This window comes from Haematobia irritans, chromosome 4 (assembly GCF_050003625.1).
Source record: "Haematobia irritans isolate KBUSLIRL chromosome 4, ASM5000362v1, whole genome shotgun sequence".
Lineage (NCBI taxonomy): Eukaryota > Metazoa > Arthropoda > Insecta > Diptera > Muscidae > Haematobia > Haematobia irritans.
Genome location: NC_134400.1, coordinates 120,305,398 through 120,318,837, shown reverse-complemented (window position 1 = coordinate 120,318,837; position 13,440 = coordinate 120,305,398). Strand labels below are relative to the sequence as shown.

The following is a 13,440-nucleotide window of genomic DNA, read 5'->3' as shown; positions in this document are numbered from 1 at the left end:
CCTTAAGAACTTGAAGGATGTTATCCAGCAACTGTAAGCCGCTGGTCTACGACTTAACGCTAAGAAGTGCTCGCTTTTCCAGCGAGAAGTTAAGTACCTGGGACATCATGTTACAGCAGAGGGCATATCCACCGATGAAGACAAAATTCAAGCAGTAAAAGATTGGCCACGTCCACGGAATCTCCACGAGTTGCTCAGCTTCCTTGGTTTATGCAGATACTACAGGCGTTTCGTACTAAACTTCGCCAGCATCGCCGCAAGCCTCCATAAATTAACGCAAAAAGGTACGAAGTTCCAGTGGAACAAGGAACAGGAGGAGTCATTCCATCATCTAAAAGAACTTTTATGTTCTGCTCCTGTCCTGTCATATCCTATTCCTGGTGAAAAATTTGTTTTGGATACAGAGGCTAGCGCGTTTGGAATTGGAGGTGTGTTGTCCCAACAGATAGATGGTAAAGAGAAGGTCATCGGATATTTTAGCCGAACGTTGCCCAAGCCCGAAAAGAACTATTGCGTAACGAGAAGAGAGTTGCTTGCTGTCATAGAAAGCGTAAAGCATTACCACAAATACTTGCATGGATAGAATTGCTTGCTAAGAACTGATCATTCAGCTTTACGATGGTTGCTTCAATTAAAGAATCCGGAAGCTCAGCTGGCACGTTGTATCGAAAGACTCCAAAGCTATGATTTCAGTATCGAGCATAGAAATGGTGGCAAATATGGGAACGCGGACGCCTTGTCACGTCGACCTTGTAATGTCAACTAACACTGCTCGAAAGCTGAACATAAGGAAGAAATCGTGGATATCCGGCTGTTGCACGTCGAATCTGGAGTGGACTGGCCAGCAGCAACAGCGTAAAGATCCCATTTTGAGCAAAATTATTTCGGCGAAGGAAGAGGATAAGAAACCCAGCAAGAAAGACATCGCAGCCGAATGCCCACTTATGAAATCATACTGGGCTCAATGGAACAGTCTACGTCTGGTCAATGAAACTCTGCAATGTAAATGGGAAAGCGAAGATGGTAAGAGCACCCGAAATTTTATCATCGTACCGGATTCTAAAATGAGAGATGTTTTGACGGAATTCCACAATGGACCTAGTGGAGGTCACTTGGGAATAACCAAAACAGCCGAGAAAGTGAAGCAACGATTCTACTGGGTTGGACGTAGCGTTGCCAATTTAGCTATTTTCCCGCTAGATTTGGCTTTTTTGGAAGACGTTTAGCGAGGAAAAAAATGCATTTAGCTTTTAGCTTTTTTTCTGGCTTTTTTCATGGCCCTTTCAGCTATTTTTGTTTTTTTTATTTTCGACATGTTTCTATTGAAATATGGATAAAACGGCGTTTTTATCTAAGCCTTGCTGTCAGAATAAGGTTTTCCACGCCCAGAAAAAAGTGACCCCTTTAAGTTAAAATGAACTCATTGTGAAGAAAGTTGAACTTCGTATAGCGCCAAAGACATTTTTATTTGTTTGAATTGTTTGAACGATGTGATTTTCGGAGAAATTAGGTAGAATTCATTCCATATATTAGTTAACATTTTCCTATATTTATGTGCCACTATACTACAGGATGAGAAAAATTTAACTGAATTGAATTCATATATGGAATGATTTTAGGGCTGTTTTCTTTTTGCACTGATAGCAACTTTCGTATGAAAATCGTTGCACTGGTGTTCTATCCAGAACAACTATCAGTGCAAGTCGCACCAGAGTCACCATTATATGCGATTTTTTAGTTGTCAAAATATGAGTTGGCAACTAAAGTAATACTCGGAAAGAAACACATCTCAAGTGAATGTCACATACAGAGAAGAAGAAGAGTTTAGCCGCTAAATTCGTCGTTTTTCACGATTACTCTCCTCTAATAATCCATTTTAAGGAATACAAACTTTGTGAAAATTTGCTTTGGGCTATTATATGTATAATTTTATGCCTTTTTTGCTGATTTAGTTTTCACTTTAGCAACTAAACTCGAACTTAGTACTCACTTTTACTCTCGTGGAGTGTGTAGTACGAACGCCTGAATCAGTAATGTTCACTTGCAGGCTACGAGCTCCGCCCCCCCACCTTTTTAAACCCTGTCCGCACTGTGGACCAGTTAGTGCATATGTTTGCAACACCCAGAAGGAGACGAAACATGTAGTTATTATTGATGTAGGACGGATGGTATTGAAAATGGGCTATATCGGACCACTTTTAAGTATACCCTCCATATAAACGGACCACCAGAGCCTCTGGGAGGAACAAAAGTTATCCGATTCGGTTGAAATTTGGTACGTGGTGTAAGTATAAGGTCTCCAACAAACATGCCCAAATTGGTCGATATCGGTCCATAATTATATATAGCCCTCATATAAACCAATCCCAAGATTTGACCTCAGGAGCCTCTTGAAAGAGTAAAATTCATCCGATCCGGTTGAAATGTGACGACTGCTCTCATATCCATTTACATGATTTAATGTATTTCACTTTTCATTTCTTTTTCGTATTTTTTGTACGATTTATTGTGACATGTTACTCGCACAATGAGATAGGTAAGTCATATTGGCAGTGACAGAAGTGCATTTTTTTTACCGAATTCTGACAACACAGGGATGTCACAGGTAGGCCGACCATGCGGTTAGCGCGTCCCCACCTTTTTTCCTGGTCAGACTGTTTTAAAGTTGATGACTCGTAAGGAACAAATAAATGAATCGTGTGTCGCATCAGATATTTTGGACAAACCGAACAATTTTATTACAATACCCAGGGGTAAGTTTTGTGTGATCGAATTGAAGAATGTAATTTTGAATTTTTGGTAACTAGATTATATGTGTGACTTAAATCGATGTGTCTCTAGGTAAAATAAATGATGGTATTGTAATTAATTAATTAATTTCATTTTTATCCAATATATCATCAAATTTCTTTTAACCATAACCAGGCAACAGAATGGAAATTTGAGAGATATTAAAAAAATAATAAAGATAAATTAAAATTAATTATATGCGATGAAATGTGCCGAGTCTATATATATTTCGGTTTCGTTAATAAACTGCGTAGAAACATTGAACATTATCCGTGAAGTTTATGAACATTCAAATTTAATGGGGAAATTTTAGTCACACCGAAATATGTTAGAAATATATAAATATGTTTATGATGAAATTAATTTGGGCGATTATGAATTTTTCTGTATAGGCAAAGGCCCCTTTAATGTACGTACTGTACATATGAATTTGTGATTGGCACGACAATTCTTGATAAGTGCGCCATCTTGGGTTGATCCGTGGACATCAACATTTTCTTTTTTTTAACAAATGAAGGTAACACCGTGCAGATTTGCAATTGAATTCTCTTGAGATCACGATTTGAAATTCATAATAGCAATAATAAGCTCAGGAATTATCTTTTTTGTCTTTTTATAATCAACTCTTACTAACATGTATATTGTTTATACGAAAACATCTTATCGTGTCCTAAAATTGTATTTACGTCAATGACTCACAAACAAAATACAATAGTATGTAAGCATGGAAAGTGTTTATTGACAATATGACAATATTTTTTATCACCATTTTAAAATGTACAAAATATTGACAAAAAAAAAAAAAATAAAATAAAGATAGAATGTAATCATGAGTACGCAAACGTCAAATACATCTAAAACTTTTGTAAATTTAGTTTGGTAGAAACCTTTAATCTCAATTAATTCATTAAGCCATAATAAATTTTTAATATAATATCAATTAATCTTAATGTAAATATTAAAGATAATAAATATATATGTATATATATGTGTGTATAAGTATATATATATATGTATATAATAAATAAATAAAAACAAGTGAAATCCAAAAATAAAATTTTAACAAAAAAAAAAAAAAATAAATAAATAAGCGTTAATAAAATAAAACCAAAATATAAAAATTGTATTGTTATATTTGCAATACACAATTTTATTATAAAATCATTAATATTAAAATATAACTACAATAATAAAATTAAATTGAACTAATTGAAATATATGAAAAAAAATAAATTAGTAGTAAGATTAATTTACAACTTAAATTAAATATAAATAAATGATATCAATTTCCAAATTGATGTTAAATAAATATGTGTAATAAATAAAATATATATAAAATAAATACATATAAAAATAATTTCCACACGATCATTTAAAAATACCATAATAAAATATTAATAATAAATAAATAAAATATTTAACATAATAAAATACAACAAAAAGAAAAATCAATTAAAAAAAATATTAAATAAATTTTTTTTTATATCTAAATACAAATTTAAAAAAAAATAAATATATTCCTATTATTTAAATTTACATGACATAAATCTTCTCTACTTATAACGTGCACCTTATATTTCGACAAAATTTAAATATTTTTTTTTTACAATTCTTACTAAAATTAATATATACTTCGATAAATAATTTAAGATAATTATATTTGATTTGTGAATTTTTTTTGGTTTCATACTTTAAATTATATTAATGCAATTAAAATGTTTATGTAAATATATGTTATAAGATAAAAAATTGTTTAATAATAATTATTTCAAAAAGAAATTATTATAAAAAAAATATATGTATTATAATTATTATTTTTGTTCCTTTATCATTCCTCTTGGGAGCATATATTAGGGCTTCTACGACAATTAAATAATTGTAAAATTGTAATTATTGTATAGCTAACTAATCTGTACTAAATAAATGTCAATGTATTATAAAAAAAGTAAATTTAAAAATGTTCTAATGTACTAAAGTGCTGAAAATGTAGTGGACACTTAGAGGTGAGGAGAACCTATAGTAGGGGCATTTTCAAAAACTTTCAGGCAAAGAAAATGCCATGGATGACTGCAAAGTCATATGGGGTGGGCTAAGCCTGGTGGGACAAAGACATCTGTCCCCAGAACCGGAATTCAGAATCGAATTTAAGAGGTAACGTCGAGAGTATTTTGAATTTTACGTTTCATTTCCGGCTACATATTATTTTTTTTTAATCTGTAACGGTCAGTTTTAATTCTAATTTAGAAATTATGGTACGCAAACACGTATTGTGATGCCTCAGCGGAAGAAGAACTCCCCCATCCGGCGAGCTAAGCCGCAGCCGCGAACAGCGTACCAATTCCGCAATTTCCAAAAAGAGGCTTATCACAATTGGCGCCCAACAAGGTGGAGCTTCATTTATGGACTAATATCCAAGTTATAGGATTAGCAGCACATTTTTGAGCTCCTAAAAAAATCCATCCACTAAAGTTTTTTCTAATCCCATAACCCAAACCTCAATTAGAGAATAGTATTCGAGACGGTATCCCGGAAGGCGTTTTAATGCCATGCCGCGCTGTAACGCTCTCCAATCTATTCAAGCGGTTGAGCTAATTTTCAAATTTCTTGTTTCATTATTATCAGTCAAAAATCATAAATTGGAAAGGCTATATAGCTATATATTTATTTGTTTTTGAATTGAGACCCAATGACAATATGAATTTGAAAGGAAATTCTTGTTTAATTTGTTTACTGTGAAATTCAAAATATCTCCAAAAATATTATTCTCTCATCACCTTTCATTCTTGAAAGAAAACAAATTTTCAAATTCGGTTAAAATTTCTTTGAATTTTATTAATAAAATGAAGAAAGATATTTTTTTTTACAATATTATGTTCTTCTATTTAACTTCTAACCTATTGTTAGAAAACCTAAATATTAGGGAACTATTAAAAATAATTGTAAAGAATTTCGGCATACCTTTCTCTATCCTGTTCTGCTAAAAAAATCAGCCAACATATAACCTAAAAAAATGTAAATGTTAATAACATGTTTATATATAGAATATTAGATATAACACCTGTTTAAAATAAAGTGTTGTTGTATTTTTTTATTTGTGTTACATATAACTATTGCCATAGCGAACATTTGAATTTCTAGCCGTTAAACACATACACAAAAATTGTTTTTATTAAAGTTTTAATTGAGTTTAAAACAATATATATTCAATTTAAGATTTTCATTGATTGAACAAATTTTTAATTGAAACAAAAATCAATCACAAGAATTAATTTTATCAATCAATTTTTTTAATTGGATTCATTAATTTGTTTTGTTTTTTTTGCTTTTTTTGTTTTGTCTTTCAATTATTTGTTTTTGATTGATATTATCACTTCTTTGATAGAAAACAGTTCAATTGAAAATTAAATGTGTCAATGAATTTCGTGATTAAAGAAAGAAACAGTTTTTGTGCACGCATATAACACATATTGCTTATGTCTTTCGGAATTATTCTGGAAAAAATTAAATAGTGTTTTCTTTTCTGAAAAAAATGCTTTGCCATCATTTTGTCTGAACAGGATGCGCATAAAAAAAGTGTTACCAGCAACCTAAAAAAAGAAATTATCATATCAGCGGGCAGACAAGAATACAAGGAGGGAAAAACTTTCGTTTATTGGCAGTGCTGAAAATGCCCGCAATGTGCCTCTATGCGTGGCGCTATTTTCACAACAGAATAGGAGGCCTTTACGCACTTTCGCCTGTTTTTTTAGAAAAGAACCTAAAAGTAAATTTTTAGGGCAAAATACAAAAGTGTGAATTTTTTTTGCAACAAAACGCCATAAATTTTCCCATTCATCGAACTCGAACTACTTGAGTATTTTCTTTACTGTATTCATTTTCTGGGGACAACCCGAAATGTATACTTCCCATACCCGTGGGTTCGATCAGATATCTCTTGTATTCACAAGTAGGAAGCTTCTAATACACGAATCTTTAACTTATCTTTGATATGATGACATGTATACAGCACCGTGTCTAAGGAGATTTTTGGTTGGAAAATGTTCACACAATTTCCTTTAAGGCGGGGTGTATTTATGCATACATGAATCTCAGTCGTACATTCATTCATTGGCCAATGACGCACATGGGTTAACATATCCTTTTTTGGGGAAATCTGTTTAAAATTTTTCTTAGGGAAAATTAAGTCACTTCATATATTAGGCAACATATAATGGTACCGCTGACCACGGGTGTAGAACAAATGTTTCGCACTCCTGAAATAGACCTGTATTAAGAAAAAGTTGTGAGAGTTATGTCGAGAGCCTTTCTCTTTTTATGACTCACTTTAATTTGACGTCGGATGTTTATACTAATTGCACATGTGTACAATGGTCCATATTATACTGAACGTTATATTTGTGAAGTGGATATCATTAGAACACCGCCCAGGCATGCGACAACATGGCATTGTAGGTCACTTGACACACATCCCAGTCACATGAACATCATATTCCATATTGTTTATCCCAAACAGCTTATTGCCAATTTAATTTTGCGGAATACCATCAGCATAATTTTTGTACGTTTTTTTTAACCTCTACAATCAAGTACATAACACTCACATTCATTCACCCAATTCGCTTTGATTCAATTTCTTTGTGAGGCTTGGCATTCGCTCATAGATGCATAACTAGTTTGCTTCGGATGTCGTTCATGGTTCATGTTGATATAGATGATTCGTATAATTATTTGTATCCGTGTGTAGGACATGGGTAAACAAATCATTCCGCCAGCCATTGATATTTCAATACACGCTAAGTAAATTGTAAACTGAGATTGAGATGTACATGGATGTTGTATTCGGGAGAAATAATATATATGGAATTCAACATATTTTAGATATCGAATGAGGGATCCGTGAATTGACTGAGATGTTAGATTTATGATTACGACAATTATATTTACCTACTGCCATATAACGGCTATACGTGTTATGTTGATGATTTTGGGCTGCGGGAACATAGGGACATTCCTTTCAGAGCAAACATATTACCATTAATAGCTTTAGCTTTGTTTTCCCATGGAAATTGTATATTCAATATTTTTTTTTTAATTCCAAAACAAATCTTTGGGTACATACACAACGTGGGACGCTCAGCGGTCACATTTGGCAATCATGATGCTGTAATTTTGATGATGATGTTCCCAACTCTTTTCAGCTCCACGGGCTTCGTGAAAAGAGCTGGCTTTGTGACGACTGCTCTCATATCCATTTACATGATTTAATGTATTTCACTTTTCATTTATTTTTCGTATTTTTTGTACGATTTATTGTGACATGTTACTCGCACAATGAGATTGGTAAGTCATATTGGCAGTGACAGAAGTGCATTTTTTTACCGAATTCTGACAACACAGGGATGTCACAGGTAGGCCGACCATGCGGTTAGCGCATCCCCACCTTTTTTCCTGGTCAGACTGTTTTAAAGTTGATGACTCGTAAGGAACAAATAAATGAATCGTGTGTCGCATCAGATATTTTGGACAAACCGAACAATTTTATTACAATACCCAGGGGTAAGTTTTGTGTGATCGAATTGAAGAATGTAATTTTGAATTTTTGGTAACAAGATTATATGTGTGACTTAAATCGATGTGTCTCTAGGTAAAATAAATGATGGTATTGTAATTAATTAATTAATTTCATTTTTATCCAATATATCATCAAATTTCTTTTAACCATAACCAGGCAACAGAATGGAAATTTGAGAGATATTAAAAAAATAATAAAGATAAAGTAAAATTAATTATATGTATATGATCGCTCTGCGATGAAATGTGCCGAGTCTATATATATTTCGGTTTCGTTAATAAACTGCGTAGAAACATTGAACATTATCCGTGAAGTTTATGAAAATTCAAATTTAATGGGGAAATTTTAGTCACACCGAAATATGTTAGAAATATATAAATATGTTTATGATGAAATTAATTTGGGCGATTATGAATTTTTCTGTATAGGCAAAGGCCCCTTTAATGTACGTACTGTACATATGAATTTGTGATTGGCACGACAATTCTTGATAAGTGCGCCATCTTGGGTTGATCCGTGGACATCAACATTTTCTTTTTTTCAACAAATGAAGGTAACACCGTGCAGATTTGCAATTGAATTCTCTTGAGATCACGATTTGAAATTCATAATAGCAATAATAAGCTCAGGAATTATCTTTTTTGTCTTTTTATAATCAACTCTTACTAACATGTATATTGTTTATACGAAAACATCTTATCGTGTCCTAAAATTGTATTTACGTCAATGACTCACAAACAAAATACAATAGTATGTAAGCATGGAAAGTGTTTATTGACAATATGACAATATTTTTTATCACCATTTTAAAATGTACAAAATATTGACAAAAAAAAAAAAAAAATAAAATAAAGATAGAATGTAATCATGAGTACGCAAACGTCAAATACATCTAAAACTTTTGTAAATTTAGTTTGGTAGAAACCTTTAATCTCAATTAATTCATTAAGCCATAATAAATTTTTAATATAATATCAATTAATCTTAATGTAAATTTTAAAGATAATAAATATATATGTATATATATGTGTGTATAAGTATATATATGTATATAATAAATAAATAAAAACAAGTGAAATCCAAAAATAAAATTTTAACAAAAAAAAAAAAAAAAATAAATAAATAAGCGTTAATAAAATAAAACCAAAATATAAAAATTGTATTGTTATATTTGCAATACACAATTTTATTATAAAATCATTAATATTAAAATATAACTACAATAATAAAATTAAATTGAACTAATTGAAATATATGAAAAAAAATAAATTAGTAGTAAGATTAATTTACAACTAAAATTAAATATAAATAAATGATATCAATTTCCAAATTGATGTTAAATAAATATGTGTAATAAATAAAATATATATAAAATAAATACATATCAAAATAATTTCCACACGATCATTTAAAAATACCATAATAAAATATTAATAATAAATAAATAAAATATTTAACATAATAAAATACAACAAAAAGAAAAATCAATTAAAAAAAAATATTAAATAAATTTTTTTTATATCTAAATACAAATTTAAAAAAAAAAATAAATATATTCCTATTATTTAAATTTACATTACATAAATCTTCTCTACTTATAACGTGCACCTTATATTTCGACAAAATTTAAATATTTTTTTTTACAATTCTTACTAAAATTAATATATACTTCGATAAATAATTTAAGATAATTATATTTGATTTGTGAATTTTTTTTGGTTTCATACTTTAAATTATATTAATGCAATTAAAATGTTTATGTAAATATATGTTATAAGATAAAAAATTGTTTAATAATAATTATTTCAAAAAGAAATTATTATAAAAAAAAATATATGTATTATAATTATTATTTTTGTTCCTTTATCATTCCTCTTGGGAGCATATATTAGGGCTTCTACGACAATTAAATAATTGTAAAATTGTAATTATTGTATAGCTAACTAATCTGTACTAAATAAATGTCAATGTATTATAAAAAAAGTAAATTTAAAAATGTTCTAATGTACTAAAATGCTGAAAATGTAGTGGACACTTAGAGGTGAGGAGAACCTATAGTAGGGGCATTTTCAAAAACTTTCAGGCAAAGAAAATGCCATGGATGACTGCAAAGTCATATGGGGTGGGCTAAGCCTGGTGGGACAAAGACATCTGTCCCCAGAACCGGAATTCAGAATCGAATTTAAGAGGTAACGTCGAGAGTATTTTGAATTTTACGTTTCATTTCCGGCTACATATTATTTTTTTTAATCTGTAACGGTCAGTTTTAATTCTAATTTAGAAATTATGGTACGCAAACACGTATTGTGATGCCTCAGCGGAAGAAGAACTCCCCCATCCGGCGAGCTAAGCCGCAGCCGCGAACAGCGTACCAATTCCGCAATTTCCAAAAAGAGGCTTATCACAGAAATTTGGTACGTGGGTTAGTATATTGTCTCTAACAGCCATGCAAAAATTGGTCCACATCGGTCTTTAGTTAAATATATCCAATGGCCAATCACACAACATTTGGTCCATATCGCCAAAAATAATCTACGAAATCTGTATTTCTATAGAAATTTTTTTAATTTTTTATTTCTTAGAAAATTTTATCAAACCAAAACTAACTTGTTGAATGCGCCATTTTTGGTGGGTTAGAAACTTGGATGCCTCCATACCACTACCGCCAACATCACACCAAAGGATAATTACAAACAATTAAATACACGTTCGGATTTATGGTTATTCTTTAATGAACTAAATGTAGCAACATTTTTATTTATTTTTTATGAATTACGTCAATGTACCAAGGCCAAAGGGCTAATTTGGAACAATAGCAGTATCAGTAATTATAAGTCCATATGATAGGAACAATTTAAATGTGTAAAGAGGAAAGCAGCAAGTGCAAGAAAGAGATACATATAATAAAATTTGGTATTGTATATCTAATTAGAAACTGGCGCTGGTTCAACAAGGGCTGTGGAGGCGGAGTATGAAGATTTTGCTGGAGCCGGAGTATCAAAAATTTTGTTCGACTCCGACTCCGGCTAAACTAAATTTTTTAAAACACTTCATATTTTTGTAAGTAAACACGTTTGTACAAAAATTAGTTTCCATTGCGTTATTCATTCGAGCAATGTACGGCACGACTGTAAATGAAAATCAACTTCCAATTACGGAGATCATTTTATGCTTCCTAGAATGTTAGCAGATGGGCCGAATCGATCCATTTTAATGCCCATATAAATTTATTTGAAATATTGACAAAAACTTTTTTCAAAGTTGTTATTATAGAAAATTTTGTCAAAATTTTATTACTATAGAAATATTTTTTTCCTATAGAAAATTTAGTCAACATTTTATTTCTATAGAAAATGTAGTCAAAATTTTATTTCTGCAGAAAATTTTGTAAAAAATTTATTTCTATAGTGTGAAATTAAGACCATTTTTCTACATATAAATAAATACGATACTTTATATCGATCCATTTATGATACCCCCACAATAGAACTACAAATTAAAATGAGATTTAGTTATATTACCCGGAGTCGTAGTCGAGCTGATGAAAAATGCTGGAGTCGGAGTCGAGCAAAATTGACTCGACTCCACAGCACTGGGTTCAACAGACTCTTCTGTTACAATTATGTCATTGGGAGAAGGAACTTCCGCGGCATGCGCTAGTATTTCATTAACAGCCTCTTTTTATTCGTCTCAACGTCACCATTTGTATTGCTTATACTATTTTCCTGGACCTCGCTGGATTCTTGTACCTTGGTGACTGCTTCCTCCGATATGGCTTGTGATGATTCCTTACTGATATTGGTCACTTGATTGCTATCATTCTTTTTAGATTTAGACTTTTCCTTTTGTTTCTTCTTGGACTTGCAATTGTTTGCCGGTGTCTGATTTAGTTCTGCACAATTCTTGGACATAATTTCCATTTTATCCGTGTCCGCAACACTTGTAATCGGCTTTGTTTGTAGTGGCTCAGGCTCTGGGGGTAAGGCAGATATAGGTGGAATTTCAACATTATTTTACTTGATCACTTCATACAAATGACTGTGTTAATTTTGTAAAGCTCTCAATAGCTTTTGGAATTGTTCCACTTGTTTACAGAACTATTTAAATCCATCCATTTTCCAAATCCATTTCACTACCGACAAGTTGATTTAGGGCAAAAACAATTATTGTGCAAATTACCACCACAAACTTTGGTTTATTAATTTTTTGTTTATGTTTCTATATTTAATATTATCAAAATTCACTTGTTGCTATATATTGGCGGTCTCTATCCTCTTTTTTTATTTGTAAACAAAAAATTTAATTTTGACAGCTGGGAACCAAGTGTTGCCAATCAAAATCGAAATTTGAACTGAAATTTTTTTTGCGTTTTATTTTAGCACTGGTTATCAGTGCAAAAAGAAAACAGCCCTTTTATTGAACTTTTTTTCATTCATTTGGACAAATCTTACATATTTGTGGTAAACCGTTTACTTCAAAATTAGAATTGCTTACCTTCGTTTTTAAATACAATTTATTTATTTATATAAGTATTTTTTCTTCTATAAAATACATGTTTTATTAATATATTAAATATACTTATTTAAAATCAACAGCATCGACTGGCCTTGAAATATTAGTTTATTATTCCACTATTTCCAATTTCCATGTAATGTTATCAACTGTAAACCGCATTTTTCTTCTCCTTGTACCTTTCACTTTCAATAAGTTGCTGCGTAACGATTTTGTCCTCCTTTTACAATTTCAATACCTACGTCACTGAATGTTACCTGTTAATTGAAGATTCCAAAATGAAGACGAATGAAGGAGTTGTTATTCTGCTTTCTTTCTTTATACACCATCACGGACATAATTTTTTCTAACTAATTCAAAATAACAAATATTTTATATATTTTATTTGTTATTTTAAACATATCGATTACATCTATAACAGATATCGATTACAGGAAGATAAAAGAAATATAGGAAAATTTCCTATATTTTAACAAGTGTCTTTCCTTAAGTTTTGAAAGTACAAATGAACTAAAATATTTTTCTATGCCAAGTGTTATTCGTATGTATGATAAGCTTTCTCTAAC

General features: G+C 30.8%; 2 long non-coding RNA genes across 2 annotated transcripts; both read left to right on the top strand.

Annotated features, from left to right (window-relative positions):
* The first annotated feature begins 2,479 nt into the window (after positions 1–2,479).
* Positions 2,480–3,650, top strand: LOC142234225 (uncharacterized). The gene is made up of 2 exons (XR_012721590.1): positions 2,480–2,753; positions 3,183–3,650. It is a non-coding gene; the product is annotated as an uncharacterized LOC142234225 (long non-coding RNA).
* Positions 3,651–8,083: 4,433 nt separating this feature from the next.
* Positions 8,084–9,299, top strand: LOC142234221 (uncharacterized). Its single transcript, XR_012721588.1, has 2 exons — positions 8,084–8,346; positions 8,791–9,299. It is a non-coding gene; the product is annotated as an uncharacterized LOC142234221 (long non-coding RNA).
* Positions 9,300–13,440: the final 4,141 nt, after the last annotated feature.